General features: G+C 42.7%; 1 long non-coding RNA gene across 1 annotated transcript; it reads left to right on the top strand.

Moving 5' to 3' along the window:
• Positions 1 to 6,045: 6,045 nt before the first annotated feature.
• LOC124967409 (uncharacterized) lies at positions 6,046 to 13,330 on the top strand. Its single transcript, XR_007105523.1, has 3 exons — positions 6,046 to 6,567; positions 12,971 to 13,021; positions 13,296 to 13,330. It is a non-coding gene; the product is annotated as an uncharacterized LOC124967409 (long non-coding RNA).
• The last annotated feature ends 9,640 nt before the right edge of the window (positions 13,331 to 22,970 follow it).

Raw genomic sequence — 22,970 nt, 5'->3', positions numbered from 1 at the left:
CATGTCAGTGCTGATAGAAAAAGAGAGAAGAGAAAGTCCAAGTCCCTGGCACTGTTGAGATACCACTTAGTTCTGAACCTTCTTGAGAAATAAACTGCCACTGCTTTTAAGCCATTACACGTGGAGAGCTTTCATGGGCCGAAGCTGAACGTGAACCCGTTACTATAGCCGAGGACCATCCAATGCTTCATCTGGGAGGGGGTCCTTTGAGTGTCTGCATACACCGGTAACTTGCACACACTCTTCCTCCAGTAATTTGGGTCATGATCAATTTCTAGATTTCTGTGCCACACAACCTACAGGTTGAAAACCTGAACCAAGAGAGGGAACTGGGGGGCAGCCTCTCCACTGTCCCTCACCAGGTCATCTTATCCCCTGGTGGAAGCTTGCTAGTATTGTCCCACTGTACTTAGTCTGCGGTCCAAATTCCTTACAGGGCCTTGAAGGGCACGGTTTTGCCCCACCTACCCGTCTACCACCCTCCCCTACCTTCTCCCTCCTCCTCTCCCTCTCTGTCCAACATGGTAGCCTTTCGTTTTGTTTCATAATGGGGACTTGGAAGTTCCATCTAGGGGGTCTTCTTTTGACCTGGCTCTTCCCATGGCTGATTCTTTCTTCTCATCAATGGCTGGATTCAAATGTCAACTCCTTAGAGAGCAAACCTATTGGAGAACCTATCTAAAATCTCCCAGAAGGACCTTGTACTTCTCTTCCCATTATGTTTTCATTTTTTACTAAAAAGGAGTCGCCGTCTGACATGACACAATTAGCTCATTCGCTTATTGCCTCTTTCTGCTATAAGAATGTGATGTGATGACGTGCACTTAGTATCCAGGTGTCAAAGAAAGCGCCAGGCGTGTGGTTGATGCTCAGTAAACATCCATTGACTAATTACAGAATGAACCCTTAATGAGGTGCCTGCTGTTGTCATCCAAGTTGGACAGATGAAGAAATGGAAGGCAGGTTCACAGAGCTCCTCAGGGTGACTGGTTCTCTCATAGCCTGGTGGGACGGTGTTGATCCAAAGTGCTGCCCTGCTGGGTAGACACTCCTGCCCTTTCCTTCTAGATTCCCTCAAGTTACCTATTGGTACTTGTCCATAGTCTAGTCTTCATGAATGTCTAATTGTTTATAATGAAAATCCACTAAAATCAGTCAGACACATTTACATATGTAAACAGGAAGGCAGACAACTGTGACCATCAATACTTTTTGGTCTTTTCTACATCCGAGTATGGAAAAAACATACACATGTTTTGAAACTCTATGCCTGAGTCAGGCTTGGTGGCTGGTGACGGATGACAAAGCAGTTCTGATCTTATCTGGAGAGTGTTTCCATGAAATATAAAGGGAGAAAGAAGCCAGAAAAAAGATTTGAAATAAATATAGTGACAGAATTCAAAGAAAAGAAAATAGATTTGTTCAACTTCCCGGCTTTGTCGACTGGGGGAGAACACTTGTCTGGCCAGAACTGTTTGGTTATAGATTAATAATCTAAGGTACAAATGGTTCCGGACAAATTACAGAAAACATAAACTACCATATTCAACAAACGGGAGTTCAAAGGTTTCTGGAATTTGCTAAGTGTTGTTGGTCATACATTTTTTAAAAGTGATGACACAATACAGAGTTTTTGAACTTTGCAACACAAATAGCAAGTAGATTTTTGCTGAATCACATTTTTAAATTGTGCAACAGCCAGGTGCACTAGCATAAACCTAATCCCAGCAACTCAGGAGGCTGAAGCAGCAGATTGCAAGTTCAAGGCTGGCCTGGGCAACTTAGCAAGGCCCTGTCTCAAAATACAATAGAAAGGGGTGGGTGTGTGGCTCAGTGGTAGAGCATCCCTGGTGTTCAATCCTTAGTACTGCAAAGCAAAATATGCGGTTATTATAACAAGGGGTTGGGAGCAGGAAGGGAACCAAGTGGGAAGGTTAGAAAATTCCAAGTGCCATGTTTTAGCCATTGAAGAATCATCTAATGATTCCACTGTATTGCACAGTGGTTGAGAGTTTACACAGCTTTGAGCTCACTCTACAGATCCCCATGTGGCTCTATGATTGCTCTATGGTTTGACACAAGTGACTAAACTTAGTCTGTAAAGATATTATTTAAGCCCCATACACTATGCTAGTCACACATGATTATTTTTTTCCCAACTCACCAGAATCAGTTCTTACTTCTCAATCCATTTTCCATCTTGTAGCATGATTGCTATATTTATAATGCAATCAGGGATGTCCTACCCTTCTTTCTTTCTTTATTCATTTTTGCAGCCTGGGGATGGAACCCAGGGGCGCTCTACCACCAAGCTATAGCCCAGGCTTTTTTTCTGAAACAGGGCCTTGCTAAGGTGCCCAGGCTAGCCTTGAACTTGTAATCCTCCTGCCTTATCCTCCTAAGTAGTTGGGATTATAGGCATGCACCACCATGCCTGGCTGCTTTCCTGTATCCTGTCATCCACCAGACTTTCCCTTGGGCATGGTGATCAGCAGATGTGGGTTACATTACATTATATCAACTGGCACCCCAGGGGACAAACAGATATCTCTTTTCTTTATTTCAGCAAAAGTCCATGGAAAGCTCTCTTTGGTACCTCTTAATAACATGACCTCTTTGAGTCAGTCACTTTGGAGAGGGGAATGAAATGATTGGCCATATGCTTAGGTTATACCACACCTTTGGACCTTGGGGTTGGTATTGGTCACACTGAACTCCATGGTTCCAAAATAAGGAAGTGTGGATGGAAGAAAGAGAAGCACAGTGTTCCTAACAAAAGCAGGAACTTTTGGGAAAAAGTAGGGAGCATCCTCCATGGAGATTCAGTTCCAGGGAAGGATTCTTGGTTCCTATCTCCTCCCTCCGCTCCTATAGCAGGAGTGTGCCCAGGGGTTCTTCTTCTCTCCCAGGTGATGGGCGACAGATGCAAGACATCTTCACATCGAGCCGCATTGCTTCAGGGGTCTTGCTCAGAGTTGGGGAGAAGATGGGGAAGGCATTTAGGGGAAAATCAGTGAGGTCGCTGCTTCCTCTCTGCGCTAAGATGCAGGTAAGATCAGAGTAATCATATTCTTCTCATGCATTTGAACTCTGTAAGAAGAAAAGTGCCCCAAGCCATCAAGCTTGGGTTCTCAGGAAGAAACAGATGAGATGACTCACTGGCATTAATAAAAGGAGATACCAAGCATTATTTGAAAGTGGATTACGTCACTTATCGGCAGTGCGATACTGGGCATGTGCAGCAGATAGAGATGGAGAGCCGCACCAACCCCTGGTCTCCCTCCTTTTTCTGTAGGACACCCTTTCAGTGATGGTCTTTTGGGTTGTGGGGTGGGGATTATGGCCTATGGGACATAAGAAGAAGTCACTGTAGAGCTTTTGGAGGAGCAGCAGCCACTTTGTGATCAGGAGGATGAAAAATACACATGAGCCTTTTCTAAAAACTAATGGGGTGGTTGTGTTTGTTTGGGGTGTCAGTGTTTCCAAACTGGCTGAATTAGCTTTCAGTCCAAAACATTGATAATAGCTACCTGTGTTACATATAATGAAATGGATCCACAAGCCACCTGCTGGCTCCTCCATTTTCTCAAACTAATGGGAACCTTTTTCTGAGTGGAATGATACCGAAGCACACAAACAATATTCTGGCCCCATCCAAATTCTCTAATTTTGTAGTACTTTTTTAAAAAGCTTATTACTATTTGGGTTCTGAGTCTTCAAAAATGTTTTATAATAACATGAGAAAACTTGCTTACGAAAATCAGTTAAACGACTTGGACGTTCACCTTGACCTGGAAATCGCCTTGCTGTATAAAATTATCTATCTGTAAGGAGACGGTGCTTTGTGTTTTCCTTAGAAATGATGTGACTCCTGGTATTTTCACTGATGAAGTCAGGAAACCAGAGGGACCTCTATTTCTGGTTTCAAAAATCTACATCTTTGTTTCTTCTGTTGCCATCCAGGTGGCCAGCGTGTTGCTCAGCTGTGACTGGACTCAAGGACAGTCACCAAAACCTGGATGTGTTCAGTGTGACCTGTGCTCACAGCCTGCTCAGGCAAATGGAGCTTATGTAGTAGGATCAGATGCTGAACTTCTGAGTTTACTTTGTCCAAAGCAAGAGTCTGACTTCATCAACGGGACCTAAAGGAAATGGGGACCCTTCCCACCTTGTGTTCTCTTGTGCTTGAGCAGAATCACAGAATGTGGACAAGATGGACACCATTTCTGTAAAAAAAATAAAATAAAATAACAACTCAAGAACATAGAATATTGATGGTAGGAACAATTTTAAAGTGCCTCTAGTCCAAAGCTCTCTGAAGTCCGGAGAGAAGGACTGGCCTGGCCAAGGTCACACTGCTAGTGATGGAGCCGGGACTAATGCTTGGGTTTCTGGGATTTGCTATTATTTAATCCCATCTTAATGGTTGTGATCAAAGGACAGAGTTTCTCTCACACATAAAGAAATAACTTGACTTTGAAAGAAGTTGGCTAGGTGACTAATGAACTATGTCTGCCATGAAGTGGGTATCTTATTCAACCGCCAAGCTCTGTTCACGCATACGCTTTTATTTCTGCGTGACAAGGCCTCATTTGAATGCACAAGTGAACACACATACCCCTGTGGAAAAATCATTAACCCAGCTGTGGCGGGGCCACAGGTGGTCAAGCCACATGTTCGTGTGTGCACTGCTGGAAAGGATGGAGATTATAACATGCTCACTGCCTGACTTGGGGTTATGTCGCAAACTCACAAGCTCCCTTTCCTGGGAAGGAGTCCTCCCATGAGAATCACAACAAAATCCACACCTGCAGATGGTCGAACCTCCCTCTAGCCCCTTTCTCTCTATTATCTATTTTCCTCTGATATGTGCAATCCCCCCTTTCTATCATCTATCTTCCTCTGTTATGTGTGTTCATGTGTATATTTGTGCCTTTACACACATATATGTATATGATAGATACATACACATTTCCTTATCAGAGGGTTTTATTTATCAGAAATTTTGCAAAAAAAAAAAAAAATTGTCATACTTTTTTTTTTTTTTTTGGTTACCAGGGATTGAACTCAGGGGCACTTGACCACTGAGCTACCTCTTCAGCCCTATTTTGTGTTTTATTTAGAGACAGGGTCTCACTGAGTTGCTTAGCACCTCACCATTGCTGAGACTGGCTTTGAATTCTCAATCCTTCTGCCTCAGACTGCCAAACCACTGGGATTACAGGCGTGCACCACCGCACATACAGTTTTTTAAACTTAGTTATGAAAGGTGAACTTTGTAGGGTCTGGCAAACCAGAGTACAAACTACTGCTTATTCTGCCATTTACATACAAATGAAATTAAACTATAATGAATGTAGCAAATGGTTCTAAAGGGGAGATGATATTAAAAGAGTCAGGCAGACAATGTGGAAAAAAGAAATAGCACTAATCCTACCTAAGTTTTTGGGTTTGTGTGCATTTGGTTTGTTTGTGTGTAATTTGAACTTCCTCTGTGAGCTTTTCCCCACAAGGATCCCCCTATAGCCAGCCTTTCTGATCCAGGGCATCGAAGGGCAATACTCCAGCCCAGAAAAACTGGGCCCAAGTCACATAGGACCAACTTTCGGATCTACTTTGAAACCAGAGCCCAGGCTCAGAATTTCTTTCCAAAGTTTGAAAGTTAAAAAGGAAACACTGCTACCACCTAAAACACATGTCTCTGAGGATTTTTTTTTTTTACATTAATTTTGTACCAATATCAAACTCTTAACCTTCTGAATTGTACAAAGAGGTTTTTATTTTAAATCCACGGAACAAATGACCTCTTCAAATTCATAATGAGGTATGCATTGAACGGAACACAGCCCAAGGTGAGTCATTCATTAATCATAAACAAAACAGCCCCTGATCAAGGACACATCAGCACACACTGTAAAAAGAGGCTAGGTTGCCCAATCCCTTTATTTAATATTAACTACATTATGTTTTTCATGTGAGTTCTGAGAAGGTGATTTTCTCACTTTATTTGTAGCCAACTCAGTGTGAATGGATAATTACTTCCCTTAATGCTGTTTCTCTCCAAGGTTCACCCTGTTCAACAAGACACCATCAAATCCCGCCTCTCTTGGGGGAAAAGGGGTGTGGAGGGGCCCTGCATCTGCAGCTGAAGACTTTGCTGGAATCCTTGAAGCATAAAAACGTCCACCAGCAGGGATATTACAAACGACATGAATAATATTTGTGATTAATAACAACTAAGCAGAGGCACACTATCCAAGAAATACATGATTAGCTTATTACAGATATCTGATATACCAATTATCTTCAAAAATTTCATCATTGATGACTGTTTTGGCAGAAATTTGAGTAGGGGAAGAGGAAACTTGAACTTTTATGTAAGTTCAAAACAAAGCTTTTGGGCGATTGGACTTTGGAAGACCTGGGAAAGGTATTTGGTATTTAATTCTGGCTGATGAGAAGGAAATTAAATAATGAGAATGGAAATCAGTGTGAAGATGGAAACTTGAGTCTAGGAGAACTTGGCTGTCATCGTCAGGAGCTCCTCTTTACCTTTCTGGACAAAAGGTGGGTAATGTGATGCAGTTTGGCAAGATTTCCCGGGTGCCATTCAGGGGCGTGGGCATCACTGCCTGCTTTAGACCGACCCTTCGTGAAGGGTTTGCTCTTCATTCCCAGGGGAAATCTATGCAGGACCAGCTACTCTCCTGTTTGCTCTGGCTGCCTCCAGTCCCAGTTAGATTCAATGTTAGGTGTAAAGTGGATGGAACAGGCTTTGCCTGTCATTGAGGGCTTGTGGGAAACGTCATGACATGTGACAGAGACTCCAGGAGAAGGTCACCCATCTACTTGATGGAGGAGCCTGCAGTTTACCCTCTTGTGGTCCTGATGGAAGAAGCTGACTCCCACCAAAGGTCAGTCATTTCCAAAGATCCCAAAAGGATGGTGGAATGCCTGCCGAGGGAAGAGGGAAGGAACACCACGACACCATTTGCTGACCCACAAACGTTCTCGGTCTCACCTTCTGCAAGTTTATAAGCAAGGGAAGCATTTCAACGTTAACGACAAACAAAATAGGTCAAAAACATTCTTTAATTAGACTGTCAATTAGAAGAGATGGACTCTCTGGAAGGGATGTTCCCTATCATTAGCCTTACTTTCTGCAGCTTAATTGCCAGGATGATGCTTCTTTCTGTTTCTCTCTCTGCCGCCCCTAAAAAGGATCAGATTGTCTTTGTATTCTAGAATCTGGAAGAAAAGAAGTCAGGTCACGTGCAGGGCAGCTTCTCAGGGGCAGTGACCAAGACGACCTTACCCCCGCCCCAGGCTGGGTGTGAGTAATCTTGAGGTTTATTGACGCTGCTGCTCCTCAGAAACCAGAGAATCTCTCTCAGCAAAGGCCTGGAAACCAATGAGCTTATCACAGTAAACTAAGAATTCAAGCAGAGCCTTCCACTTACTAGGGCGTAAGCCCCGGAAGGACGGCGACCTTGGCTATCTCTTTGGCTTCTCTGTCCCGGAGACCCAGAACTAGCCTGACTCAGCTCAGACTCCTTTACTGAAAGAACAACTGATGTGACCAATTTTGAGCACCTACTTTGGGTCAGCCTGCTAGGCAACTTTAAAAGAGACAAAGCTCTACCTTCAATGAGTTCTCAGTGAATACAGATAGAAAATCAGATGACGAACTCAGTGAATTAGTATTGAAGAGAATGGACTCCTGGGTCACAATGTCCGGATTAGTTTCTTAACTCTGCCATTTACTGACTGTGTGACCTTTGATAAGCTACTTAACATCTCTAGGTTTACGTTTCCTCAACTGTAAAAGGTGGAGAATAGTAATCCTTACTTACATAAAGGATCATGTGAAGACTAGGGAATCACAGATGGTCAGATTTAGCACAGAATCAAGACCACAGAGGATACTGGATATATAATGGTTATTATTATTATTCCCATTACTATTTTTTTCTACTTTCCCTTTAGCCTTTCTGGGTAAGCCAGAAATTGATATTTGATACAATAAATAAATAAATAAATAAATAAATAAATAAATAAAACCCGCCACCAACAACAAAAAAACCAGAACTACATATCTATCTGCCTATCAAGGCATTGGAATACTGTGAAGGCTCTATCAATCAACTCTCCCAAATGTTCCAAGAGTAAGAAAAGAAAAATGGTATCATTCTTTGTGTTTCTTCCCTCCTTGCCAATGTGCACTCTCGATTCAAGCTCTATACATAGTAGGTGTGTTCCAGAAATTTCCATGATCTCAAATGCATACTGGAAACTTAGGTTTAGTAATGGGGCTTTCTTTACCAGGCAATCTGAGCAATGAAATTAAGGTCAACTCTTAAGTTTCTCCTGCTTAAAGCGGGGCAGCTAGAAGCAAGGGGAAGTCAGCTAAATGCCTACTGCAGTTGTTGTCGAAGCTGCAATTGCTGTTGCCTGCACCAGCCTATGTGTTGTAGGCAGCTTTGATTGAAAAGTTAATCAGTAGGCTTGAGTTGCTATCAATAAAGAGGAGAAAGATTGATTTAAATACTTGATGAATTTTTTTAAACCCCTAAACCCCAAACACCTTCAAATTTAGAGATAGAGAATCAAGAGACGCATGAAAGATGAATTGTGGCAGGTTTTCAACAGAACAATAAAGATTTTGAGAAAGTGGTCTTGCGGGCAGGAATTCAATCTTGACGTGGAACTGCAGAAGGAAGATGCACAAGAAAACGAGAGGGTTGCCGCTGACTGGTTGGGGCTGCATTTGTGGGTGCAGGATGGACCACAGCACTGTGGGAGGCACCCTGGCACCAAGTGCCACGCCCTGCCATTCCCCTTGTTTGCTCGAGGGTGTTAATGGTTTGCCCTTCTCCTGGGACCAAATCAAGTAGGAGTGAAGAGCAGAGATGAACGAGGGCCAGGCATTCCTGGGAGGGAAACTTGGTGGGATGGGGAAATCCAACAAGGCTTCCTGGGGGAGGGGTGGTTCCATGGAACACTGACAAACCGGAACTTTAGCAAGAGGTACATTGAAGTGCTCAGGTCTAACCTTTAGCTGATGATCTGGAGGAAGGATGAGCCTTCTGGATGGTAGAAAGCTAATAAAATGCAGTGTTTTCACTCAGTCTCTATCAGGATGGCTGTATCAGCCTTAAGTAAACTGGTGCTATAGAATAAAAATAATAATAAGAATTTTTTAAGTAGCTAGGCTACTAGGTACCTTTCAGGTAGCCTCTTCTTTGCTTTCCCCAAACACCTTTGTGAAGGCAATGATGTACCTGCATTTTGTTTTACAGACTTAAAACCTGAGATTCAGGAAGGGAGAGTAACTTGTTGAGGGTCACACAGCACTGCAGTGTGAAGATGGGCTGGAAGGCTCAGGAATTCACCTACTGCCCTGCTTAGAGAATGTTTGGGTGTGTTCCAAATCCACTCCGAAGGAGAACTGTGCAAACAAAAATCCCTACAGATAACAAAGCTTGTTTACCTAGCAATGTAAATTCACATCAAATGCTCAGCACAAGGCCCAATATCAGTCTTTAAGGCACCTTAACAGAGATTCACTTTTATTAATAAAGTGTCCACTGTCGAGTCTAGGAGAAAACGGTACTCAATAATCGGCAGGTGCTCCTGTCATGACTAATACTTCCCCTCTAGCATCTCCAGCCTTGGCTTGTTCCCTACCATTGCTGGTGCCAAATGTATCTGGGGGAGGGACACTGTGCCCTTGATCTAGGCTGTTAGCTCAGACAAGGTGCCATCCCTTCATTTTTTGCCCATCAAAAACCTTACTCTGTCACGCCCAGCTGGAGAATCGCTCCCCTGCCACCCCATGATGTTGGCCTGGCCCTGTTTACTTCCTCTCCTGCCTCTATAATCAGAATGCTTTTATCCCTCCTCGGAAGGCTCCAGGCTTTGATTACACCTTGATTACCCTTACTAATTTTTCTTGCATGATCTGAGATGTAAACATGACCATTTCTCCCCACTTGACTCTGAGGGCCTTGATGTCCGGCTGGTGCTGGCTGATCCTGACCCTCCCCTGTCCTCGGCCTTCACTCTGCCCAGCAGCACTAGGCACTCGGTAGCCTCCTAATCTGAATTGCAGATTATTTGGGGGGTGGGAAAATCTACTTTCAAATCCAAATGTTTTCTGCAGAGAGGCTGCTCAATACAGGGCAAACAGATATTGAGTAATAAACTGATCCAATGACTCCATCTGCCCTTTGGAGAACAGAGGTATGATGGAGCTGGATAGGTAGGGGTCAGGTAAGCTTCGAACAGGAAGGATTAGCAGAAGGAGAGGAACAAGAGAAAACAGCATAGGTCAGTGGTGGAGAGTAATGCTGTTGATATCTGCAGAGGGCTGGCCCCCAAATAACCATTACATAGAAACTAGATCTAGGCAGCCCTAGGCATTTACCCCGCGAGTTGGATGGTTATCCTTGATGGGTCTGAGTTGGGCACCGATTTGGCACCCCCCAGAAGGTCCTTGGTGAATGCATCTAATTCCACTCCCCATCCCCAGGGGAGCTGTCAGTAACACACATTCCATTAGGCACTGAAGCAACCCCCAAATCATTCCATTACAAAAGCATCTTTTGATTGACTCATCAGCTACCAAACAGGAGAGACACAGCTGTCACAGTGCACAGAGTAGTGACTAGCAATGGGAAGAAACTCAGAGGTTGGGAATTTGAGTTCTGGCGTGGAAGAGGAAAACCAGAAAAGACCTCTCCATTCAAACACCCCACACAGCTTGGCCCCTGCCCTGGCTCGCAGACGGAAATAAAATGGAGTGTGAGAATAATACATCAGAACAGTGATAGTAATTTTGCAATTCACAGATCCTTACGAAGCGCTTATCTGTATCAGATGTTCTATGAATGTCATCGAATCCTTAAAGCAGCCCTCCAAACTGGGGGAATATTATTTCCCTTTTACGGTTGAGGGAGAAGAGTCAAAGCTAGTTAAGCACTTCGCCCCAAATCAATCAACAAGGATGGGGTGATACAGGGATTTGCAGACAGGTTTTTCTGACCCCAACGCAAAAGCATTCAAACACTTTGATTTGCTCTGCAGGGAAGGGAGCCTGGTCTGGTTGTACAAAGAGAACTCAAGTTTGAGATGAAATTAAAATTCACCCAGTAAATCCTGCTTACAAAGTACAACCTTTCCCTTTTTCCCTCCCCAAATAAAGTACCTGCTCCTTTCTCTATAGTTAAGCATGCAAATGACCATCTGCATAACATTCTGTCTCAAACTGTTAGGCGCTAGGTAATTACAGTTTACCCACTGGCCATATTTAATTTTTCCAATGTGTTTTTATTTATTTCCTCCCTTCTGAGACCTTTCTTGGGGTATTTTTTTTTTCCAAAGTAGGAAAATTCCTAGTCATTAATCCAGCACTAAAGTATTCTATTACTATTATTGATATTATTTTCAACTGGAAAAAATTTTTAAAGCATTAAAGAAGATTTAGAATTAAAAAATAGAGCACATAATCTACTTAACTCTGGTATAGGTCTATTTATTTCTTGCTTTTCTCATGAATAACTTGACCAAAGACCTAGACTTTAATATAGGCATTGCATATGTCTACATTTTTGGTGTTTTTTCCCCATAGATTTAAATTTTAATTTTTTAGTAGCTAATCAAGAATTGCATTGCATGGACCTTCCAAATTTCCCAAATGGTTCTTTTTTCTTGAATGTGTCGGTTGGGTCTCCTTTTCAGATATTGCTAACATAATGATAAATATCTTTCATAAGCACTTCTCTTCCATTTCCTAAGGCATCAATTTATTTTCCCAGACAACTTTGATGTGTCCTTCCCACCTAATTTTAAAGAGTTGGCAAAGGACACTTTAATTTGCGGACTTCAAGTATTTTAAACCATTCTTTGATTCTTTTTATTTATTTATTTATTTTTTTTTCCAGTACTGGGGATTGAACCCAGGGCTTGGCACATGCTAAGAGAGTGCTCTACCACTCAGCTCCATCCCCAGCCTTTATATTTTTTTTATTTTGAGGCATGGTCTCTCTAAGTCGCCCAGGTTGCTGAAATTACAGGGGTGCACCTCCATACCCTGCTTCTTTGATTCTTTTTACTAAGCTAAAGAGCACTTGGGGCCGACCAAGGACTTGATCCCAATGCCATGCTGGCCCATGAGCTGCAGAAGGCAGGAATCCTGCAGGGCACTTCCTGAGCACTGCTGATCTGGAAGAAGGTCAACCATCCAGGTCTCAGTGGCAGTCACTGCCAATTACTGTGCCCAGCAGTGTGTGCGCAACCAGCATCTAGCAGAGTGTCCCACACACAGTAGGCCTGCTGTGGAGATTGCTTCAATATTGATGTATGAATGTATCTTCAGACAACCCTGGAAGTCATTAAGTCCGTTTAGGACTAACCATTAGTCCCATTTTAAAAATAAAACACTGAGGTTTTGAGCTGTTGAATAACTTAAAAATCACATAATTAACATGAAATTAATTTGAACCTACTTATGCCTGATCCCAGAGTTTATCATCTTTCTTCCTTTTTGAAAAATAAATAGATAAAATAAATAAATAAGTAAACAAAAGCACCAAGGCTGCTGTCTTTAGTGCACTGCTATGCTGTCCACATTGTGGGGTAAGGGGGGCATCTGCTTATTTTCCTTTATTTTGGGGATTACTGGGGATTGAACTTGGGACACTCAACCACTGAGCCACTATCCCCAGCCCTATTTTATATTGTATTTAGAGACAGGGTCTCACTGAGTTGTTTAGTGCCTCTTTGTTGCTGAGGCTGGCTTTGAACTCGCAATCCTCCTGCCTCAGCCTCCCGAGTCGCTGGGATTACAGGCGTGTGCCACTGCACCAGCTATTTTCCTCTCTTTTATCTCATCTTATTTCAGGGAATCCTCATGAGATTCCTAAATAACCCCAAACTCAACATTCTATTCTTTTTTTTTTTCTCCCTCAAGGTTTTAGAAAGCAACGGAGGTATTAGAAGAACAGGTATATTAAGCAGCCTGGTAAGTCTTACTGCCAAAGCAGCCTGGTGTCAACTGACTCATTTAAGAAAGGTTTTGGAAACTTTTTCCGTGGCAACCATGGGCCTAGGTAGCCACAGATGAGAGAGTCCGATCAGCATCGCCCATTGAGGTAGAGCAGACTCAAACAAATAAGTGATCATTAATTAACGAGCACCAGGGGTATGACAGAGAAAAGAAACAGGAGAGATGACAAGATGGGGTGAGGGGGACCTAAGTTTGATAAATGATCAGTTACTACTTATCTTCCTTGCAGGGCTGAAATTCCTGTAGGAGTCCTACTCGGATTTTGGTATGTTAAAAGGTGGCAATTTTATTTCGCTGCTTCAAATGAGAAACTAAAGTGACAAGTGACCCCTCAAAAGTTCATAGAAACCTAATACTTGCTCAAGACGTGACTGTCAATTTTTATACCTTTGTTTTTAGACTAGAGTTTTTCAATTTCAGTATTATTGTCCTTTTAGGGACCAATAACCTTGGTGAGGACTGTCCTGCACATAGTAGGATTTTAGCATCATTCCTGGTTCCCACCTATGAGATTCTGGTAGCATCCCCCCCACAGACACCACAACTGAAAGCAACTAGCTCCAGACCTTGCCATATGGTCCTCAGGGAGCAAAACTATCCCGGGATGAAGACCGTTCCTTTAGATTTATAGATTGTAACGTTTTTGATGTCATGGCTAATTTCCAGAATTTGACAAAATCTAGATAGTTTATCAAAAGTATGATAGTTCTTGCATTTCCTAGGTATCAGGGGTTAATGTTCTACACTCATTATCTTCTTTAATTTCTACAACACTCAAATGAAGGAGGAATATTGCTACCTTTTTTCGGGATTCAGCTCTCATGGCCAATCACAGAGTCTGGGTTGAACTTGAGTCTCTGTGAGGTGATAAATGGAGAAACAGCTGTGATTCTATGGAGCCATGGGTGGGTATTGATCGACATCATTGGGCCATCTAAATCTGCATATTTCATTCTTTAAAATGCTGGTGAATCACCTGGGGAACTTTCTAGGGGTGCTCTACTATTGGGTTACATTCCAACCCTTTATATTTTTTATCTTGAGACAGGGTCTTGCTAAATTGCTGAAGATGACCTTGAACATGGGATCCTCCTGCCTTAGCCTCCCAAGTCTCTGGGATTATAGGCCTGCGCCACCACAACCAACCACTTAGGGATTTTGATTAAACATCAGTTCTGATTCTACAACTGTGTGTGTGTGTGTGTGTGTGTGTGTGTGTGTGTGTGTGTGTGTGTGTGTAAGGGGGTGAGAATCTGCCTTCCAACAAGCTCCTAGGTGATACAGATGCTGCTGGTCCATGGACCACACATTGAGTACCAATGGCTTAGAATATCGGTTCTCACTTAAGCCTTTTTGGGTTACAGTTCAGCCAAGAATCTAGTGTTATGGAAATGTTCCCAGAAAATTGGAAAAAAAAAAAAAAAAAAAGTGAAAGTCCGGGTTAAGATCCTTGGTAGGTTAAGATCCTGGTTCTCTCTTGGTTCTCTCCAGTATCACACCTTATCGCCAGCCAAACACATGGATCTCACTTGTTTCTGCAAATTTCTGATAAAGCAGAATTCCTAATGCCACTTTGGCTGCACTTGCAGTTTGAAAGTTCTTGGAATGCCTACATCAGGTCATTCTTGTTATAGTTCAAGTTCATTACCTCTATCATTGCCCTATGTAAAGACAGAGAGCAGCCAGCTCTCCTTATCAAAGCACCGGCCTTGAATCCAACTCACCCACTTCTTATTTTGCTCCTCTTAGAAAATCCCTCAAGTCCTGCATGGCATCTTTCCATAATAATCCTTCTTCCCACCCGTTTCCCCCCTTCCATGAACAATTACCTACGTAATGCATATGCCATGTGATACAGTTATCAGAAAGTGATGGTACCCGAATACACACATACAAAACAATATGAGAAGATACTTTTCTAAAAGAACAGATAACCTTAAACATTAATAAGTGGAAAATCTGTGAAATCAAAGCATTTTTTTCTTTTTTATATAATAGCCTTTCATTCTTTTTATGATTTTGTCTTTGAGAGCTCTTTCTGCAGATGACAGATCATATTGTTCTTCCATCCTGCTTCAGACAGAATTAAGAGAGGAAGGGGGGAAAAAACTATTGTAGAGCCTCTCCACTCTGCAACACGATTTTTATAATTAATATATACAACTGAGCAGAGAAAGGTACGTTATAATGAAATGCAATTAAGAGGTGTTTGTTCTTTTCCCACACATGATGACTATAATTTCCTTAGCTGTTTAGAAGTCAACCATTATCATTACATTTTGCACATATCTTTTCTACTTTTTTTTTTGCTCCCGAATTTGTTTATTTTCAATGAAAAACAAACATAGATTTAGAACATTTGATATTCAGATAACATCATCTTTTAATTATAGTCTTCGGTGATCATTAAATCTAACACCTTTTATGGAATTTCTTGCATTGGCATGGCTTCCAATTTTTAATTAATGGACCTTTAAAAATAGCTCCAAATAAAATTGTAATTTCAATTTACAAAAAAGCTTGGGTTGGACGACAACATTATGTTTTCCTTCCATGTGGAAAGGAACCAATCTGATTTTATAGTTATCTGTCATCTTGGGCTTTAATTATAACTCTCCTGTACAACCTGACATTTAGTTATGCATGCTGGGCTGCCCTCTCTTCATGCTCCCCATTTTCTTTCTTTTTTTGTCCCGATCCTCCCCAACTTGAATGGAAAAATAAGGGCTCGGAGGATCCACCAGGCTCGTGCTGGGGGAGGCGTAGCGTGACAGGGTGAAATCAGGCGCCTCTTTGGGTCTCGCTTCTCTCCCTGGTTGTTTTCATGACTGCGAGAGTCTGGCATCCACCTAACGGGATACTTCACCTGGAACTGCTGAGCTCAAATGCTGAGAAATTTCTACAGTGAAAATCCGCCATCCCTGGTGCACCGAACTATCATCTTGCACAAGAGATGCTTAATAAAAATGTGTGGCTCTCATGAAGCTGGTAGCTTTATTGGGATGAACAGGAATAAACACAATTACAGAGCAGGGTCCCTGACAGTAAATGTTAGGGCATAATTTTTACTCAGCATCTTTTAAGTATTCTGGGACTTAAAGATAGTGGTGGCATTGACTTCTATTTACTGTATTTATTTTGGGGATCGTTGAAAGCACACGGTGCAAAGGATGGTTATTGCCTCTAAAGAGATCCATGCTTAATATTTCAGAAGGTGCTTTCAGGATGTGGTATCGCTGGCTTGCCCACAAATACGTTTTTTTTCTTTTCTTTTTTTTAAAATTTCAGTCATGTACAATCAGACCTAGAAAGAACACAAGGCAGAGAATGCTTCTTTTTTTATTCAATATACTAAAATGTATTTAATGTACTAAAATATCAATGCTGCTACAAATTTCCAATGCCTCTTTTTAGCCTTCAACTGGAAGTCAAAATACCTGGAGAGCAAGATTTAAAGGAACAGAAAAAGTTGGGTCTCAAACACTTTCCTCTACCAACCTGTTTGAGCTGTTGCCAGTTCAACTTTTCGAGACCTGTAGGTGTCCAGTAAAGCACTAAGGGACACAGAGATAAATGCAAAAATAATTCTTGCCTTTGAGAAGTTTTTGGGGATTGACAGAGATAGACAAAGCAGAGAGAAGTTCTAGTAAGGCACCGGAAAATATTTTTCCCACCTGGTAGGTGCTGGAACTCTGGGCTCATAGACCAAACTGCTTCTCGTTTTAGATTTGCTTCCATAAATATGCTTGGATCTTAGTAAAAAGCAGTCCCATTCATAAGTGAGGGCTGCTGAGAATCCTGCGGTGGAAGAACCTCAGGTTTCTTTTCCTCAGAACCCCTTATCCCCTGACATTTCCCACCAAGGTAGAGAATGGAAAGAAAATGTTAAAATAAGCTGCACCACGTTCCCCTGCTTGGTAGAATTTTTGCTTCAACTCTAGGGTAATTTCCTTCCAACCAGGAACAAAGTTTTCTGAGCAACAAGTTATGATTTAATTAAGTTTCCCTTATGCTATTATGCTTTTTAGCATGAAAAGTGAGCATGAAACCATTTCTCTGCTCAACCCTGAACTTTTACAACCTACTTGGACAGGAAATTTTTTTCTTTTTTTTTTTTCAATTTCTAGCTATCACAAAACACAGTTGAAATGTAAAAAGATTTTACAGGTGTTTTGTGGTGGTCTCTTTCCTGAGGCTTTTCAGTTTGTTTCTCTGGGTCTGTCTTTGTGGTTCCAGAGGGTGTGGGACATGTGACATGCTAAGGTTCCTGCCAGCTCTGGGTCTTAACAGAGTGTGGCTATGTGTGTGCTCAGGGGTGTAGAGTCAGGGGGCCAGCCCTGTATCCTTGCTTGTCAGTTACAGATCCATGATCAGGACTGTTTGCACCTGATTTGCCCACTAATTTTCCAAGTCTCAGAAAGGCCACACTGCTCCCTGCCTGATTGCCAAGTGAGATAGACAGTTCATCTTGTCATTAAAAGAAAGCCAGACAGTGCCTTCTAGAGAAGAGAGTGTTGCCTGGTGGTTAGAATCCCAACCAGAGCTCAGAATCCAGGCTCCGTCTCCACAATAGCTGCAGATCCGTGACTCCAAAGTCTCAGTTTCCTCATTTTGATAATGGGATGCGGGGGTGGTTCTTCCTTTATGTGGTAGTTATGAAGATCAAGTTCAAGCATTTAGCTCCACCTGTCACATAGTAAGCACCCAGTCAATGTTGGCAAACATCAGGCTTGTGTGTGTGTCTGGGTGCATGCGTGCAAAACAAGAAACTTGCCTAGGACGAGGGGATTTCTGGAATCAGTGCTATGTATTAAATATTGAGACCCATCAGGCAACAAAACTGTAAAAACATAACCTTGGGGCTCATATGCACAGATCTAGCGCCCTTCCCTCAAAGGTGCTTTTCTTTTCTTCATCAACATATTAGTTTAAAAGTCCATTTTGACTTGTCCTTACCCGTAGTTCCAGTAATACCAGTAGAGACTCTGTGGTTTCAATTGGGTCCAAGTCTCCCAAGGTCCTGATCTGAGCAAGTCATCAGATAGGGACCTACTTCACCTGGGGGGAGCCTCATAGGTGTGGGTCTGTGGAGAGGCACATGGCCCCCCTCTCAGCAGGCCTTGTGTTTGGTCAATACCTCTGCTGTTGCCATCTTGTAGTCCTTTATTTTTGAACAAGAGGGTCTACATTTTCACTGTGAACCAGGCCCTATAAATGACAGCCACTCCTATCTCCAGTCTATGTACCCAGGACTTTGGCATTTGGTGGCAATGGGGCTCTTGAGGATAATCCTGATGCTGGATACCTTAGTTGTTCTCTGAGCCTCCTTCACTCCCAATCCTGGAGTAAGTATTTGCTTTCCAATCAAGTTAAACTTAGAGAATTGAGGAATGATGATCTTTCTGGAATTTGTGGGCAATTGTTTTACTCTTTCATTGCAATGAAACAATTCCAGCATCCACTTATTAAACCAACTTCACATTTACCCTTGCCCTTGATAAACTTTTCTTTGATGTCTGATATCAAAACCCACTGATGACAGAAGTGACATTATTATAACATTATTGTGGGTGACTTGATTAATGTAGTGTTCCTCGATCATGAGATCTACAGGTACCTAGTACGCTCTCAGACATTAGGGATCAATTTCTACAGTTGGAACGTTAGTCCTTGAGACAGTTCTTGAGTCCCAGAAAACAGCCCATGTCATCTCTGTTGACCTGCCCTGAAATGCCTATCAGACCCCTTAGGAACTCGAATATTCCTCCCTGGATCTCCTACATACTATCAGCATATCTTCCCGGCCACATTTTAGTCTCTCTCCTATTTCTTCTTTTAATGTCAGCCTATGCCCAGTGATTGACAATTATAATTATTCCTCAGAGAGCCTCATATTAATAACAGCCATTGATCTAACTCCAATGATTCTAAGCATCTTTATTTCCTCGCCTCAAATATGAGACTTGAGCTCCTCCAAGCTTGAATTCTGTAGCTTGCAGAGAAGAATGAAGACCAGGTTTCAAAATAATAGGTAACCTTCCTCTCCGTATCAGCCGCAATGCAGAGCCCCCTCTCTTCAATAGATTGTTCCCCTCTTCTTGATCAACATATTATTATTTTTAAAAATCCATTTTGACTTTCCCTTGCCACAAAAGGCTCTCCAACCCCTCCGCTGCACAGCAGGAAGCTCTTTCAGATGTGCTCAGATTGGTGGGTGGAGGAGACCACAATTATACCCCCTTTCAATGACATGTCTGGGGCTGCAGTGACTCTAGACAAAGAAGCCGAAATATATGAAAGTTTCTGTGTCTTCAAGACAGAGCCTAAAAATACCTGCCTGAGATGCAGGTTGGGAGCTATTTCCAACAACAGGGCTCCCAGGTTTTCCCGCTGGGAGCTTGAGAGCCTCTGAATTCTTTTCGGCAGGCTGTCTAAGGTACCTGGTGATCAGTGGGAGTGACGTACAAAGACCAGCAAGGCTCCCCCAGGGGCACCTTAGCCTCCTGCTCCCACCCTGCTGTGCCCAGCAGCGACAGGCTTCTGTGGGTCCTCTCTGAGCTGTTCCAATAGCCAAGGACAAAGCCAATGCAGAGGGCAGATTCTCCAGGGATTGGCATTATGGCCATGGGTCCTAGTTCAAGAGGGAAATGTGACCAGGCAGGAAGGGCCCTTAGGGATGTTCAAGTCACTCCTTTACTGTATACTGCAGTGACCTCTAACATAATGCCGCGCTCAGGGGCGATGTGCCCCGATTCCACACTCTCTCTGATGGGGAGTTTACCACCTACAGAGGCACCACACCATCCTGCCTCTGGTTGCTTCCCTTTAAAATGCCATTGTTTTGTTCTCGAGTCAAAGTTGAACTGTCTCTCCAGCTATCAGCAACAGAGACTTCATTTTTCTGCAGGCCTATATTTTCATATGGCAGCTGCTCAGAAACATCCCTCACGTGTTTTGCAACACTCCTCTTCCTCAGGCCAAAGTCTCTGTTCTCTTCAGCCTTTCCTCTGTGACCTTGGGTCCAACTCCATGTGGTCTTACTCCTGGGAAATGCACCCAAGTCCCTCTCAACAATGGCATCAAGTTCATAGCTTCTGATGAGGGTCTCCAAGAGGACATTCTGGGCACAGTCTTAAACTGTGAGTGAGGACGGGCTTTTTCACATGGACTCTGTGAGGAACACTTTCCACCTGAGTTCTCTGAGGTAATCAGAGGTGAGAGGTCTAGATATGGCCTTGAAATGCTGAACTTGAGATCCATGCCTGGACTAAGCTCAGGAGCATCTCAACTCTTCTTTTCTTTTTCTTTTTCTGTTTTTTTTTTTTTTTTTTTTGGTGGGACTGGAGATTGAACCCAGGGCCTTCTGCAAATGCTTACCACTGAACAACAACCAACAATCCTGGTCATTTTTATTTCTTATTTGAGAGAGGATCTCAGTAGGGTGCCCTCAAACTTGTGATCTTCTGCTCAGCCTCCCCAGTAGCTGGGAGGAGAGGTGGGGGTCACCTTTCAACTCTTCTGAATGTGCAAGCTCAATTTCTTAGTTCAAAAAACTATCAATCTGTGATGGTAGAGCTTCTCTCAGAAGGGTAAAGGAGAAGAGCCTCTTTTTTTTCTTCAAAGTGCTGGGTTTGGAAACCAGGGCCTCATGCATGCTAGGCAAGTGCTTTACCACCAGCCCACAGGGGTGGGGGGAACCTCCTGATTCATAGAACTACTTGAGAGAGTGAAACCTTTATTAAAGGGGAGAGCAGAGGAAATCATACTCATTTAGAGCCTTTCATTATTTCTTAAAAAGGGTATAAAATACCTGCATGAGCCACATTGTAAAGAAGGGAAGATAATTGTACCAGAAAACCTGGGCTAAAGAAAGCTATTCCATTTTGTATTAAGGATTATTTCCTCATTTTTTTCCCTTTGCTATTTTTTGTGATCTTTTCTTTTTTAAAAGTGCTTTTTTTTTTTTTTTGGTAATTCACAAGTTTTCAAATCCGCAGGAAATTTGGAAACGGTGTATGTGATCATGTGTCTTCATCTCAATTTACCAGTTATTTCCATCTTACTACACAAAGTGTTTCTCTCTCTCTCTCTCCTTCCACACTATCCCAAATGGTGTGCGGAGAATGAGATACGTCCCCTGCCACCATTAAATCCTTCAGCTGCCATCACTCAAGAACGAAGACATTCCTTCCTCAGTCAGATCACCACTGTCTTGTCTTAGAAAATTGCTATTCAATAACATCAATCAACACGCAGTCTGTGTTCAAATTTACAAATCTTCAAAAATAAAAATGTCCTTTTAAGACTTTTTTCCATAGTCAGGACTCAGCCCTACCTTTCATTGGCTGTATGTGCTTTTTTCTTCCCGATCCAGACAAATACCACTGCTTTCCTGGTCTTCCTCACATCCTGTGGGTGGAAGAATCCCACACAGGGTCCTGAGGAACAGGACACATTCGAGATTTATCTGATCATTTCCTCATAGTTATACTCTGGGTAAACACTTCTTGTGAGAACACAGGTCCCTAGTGTAGTGCCACACCATAATTTATGTTTGTTTTTTGTGATATGCACACACACACACACACACACACACACACACACACACACATATTTATGTATGTATATGTGTGTATGTATATGTGTATATATGTGTGTGTGTATATATATATATATGCACATGCATATATGTATGCATATATGATTTTGGGGGGTTACTGGGGAACTTACCACTGAGTTTCACCCCCAGGACATTGTATTTGTTATTTTGACACAAGGTCTCCCTAACTTGCACAGGTTCCCCTCAACTTACCATCCTCCTGCCTCCATCTCCCAAATAGCTGGGATTATCAGCACGTACACTGCACTTGGTTTGTTTTCGTTTTTTTTGGGGGGGGCTTTGTTTTTTTTATTTCTGTTTTTTGGGTGTCTCTAAATGCCTACCCTTCCCTGTCCTATGGACGCAATAGCAACAGTGACCACAACACCCACAGCATGCCCCTTCGGAGGTGAGAAGAGGTGGTTATTCTTTGGCAATTACAACAGAATCGAGAAGATTTTGAAAAGAGAGGAAGATGACTTTTAACAGATGGAACCAAGTCTGTGTTTATACACAGAGTAACTCCAAATTACCTGGTCTCATTTTGGCCGATCTTAAGGGTAAAAAAGCATGATTCGCAGAGGGATCTCTTATACAAGACATCAAGATGTCTCGTGAGCATGCATTGTGCCTTAGCAAAACTGACATGTCCTTGTGATGGGCCAGTTTTGCCCCTGTGACCATGACACCCGTCTGTCTTCGATGTCTTACCGTTCCTCAACATCTCCCAGCTATCTGGGGGATCTCCGGGCAGTGGGTGTTGACCATTTGCACTACAGTGCATCTACTCGGTGGCTTCTGCTCTTGCAAGCCCAGCCACTGCTGCCCCTATGAGGACCCTGCTCTCCTGAGCTTCCTGCCCATTACCTGGGTTGAGCTCCATTACCTGGTCTCTGAATCAGCCCAGCCAATAACTGGACCTCAGAGTCACTCAGGAAGCCAGGTCTTGTTTTACCCGTCTCTAGCTCAGGGCCTGTGGGGAGGTGTAAGTCCTAAGGAATGAGAAAAGACCTTTTTCTACCCCTTTCACTGTGCTCTTGCTTCAAGTCATTCCTGTGTCTGGAGCTTCTACTCCAGCCCAGCCTTGTCTAGGTCAAACCTCCCGCTGACATCAAATCATGCAGCTGGTACTCCAAGGGCAGAGTCTCACCTGTGACTAGGACTGGTTTCAACACAGCAAACACAGTCTAGCCAAGACTAGCCATTTGTTACCTGTGCCTTGTTAGAAACCCATTTCTTCATGATACTGATCCATTGCATTATGGTTACAGATATAGATGAGACGTAGATATACATTAAAATGTA

This window comes from Sciurus carolinensis, chromosome 16, assembly GCF_902686445.1.
Source record: "Sciurus carolinensis chromosome 16, mSciCar1.2, whole genome shotgun sequence".
Taxonomy (NCBI): domain Eukaryota; kingdom Metazoa; phylum Chordata; class Mammalia; order Rodentia; family Sciuridae; genus Sciurus; species Sciurus carolinensis.
The sequence above is the reverse complement of the archived record's forward strand: the minus strand, read 5'-3'. Positions and strand labels throughout refer to the sequence as shown.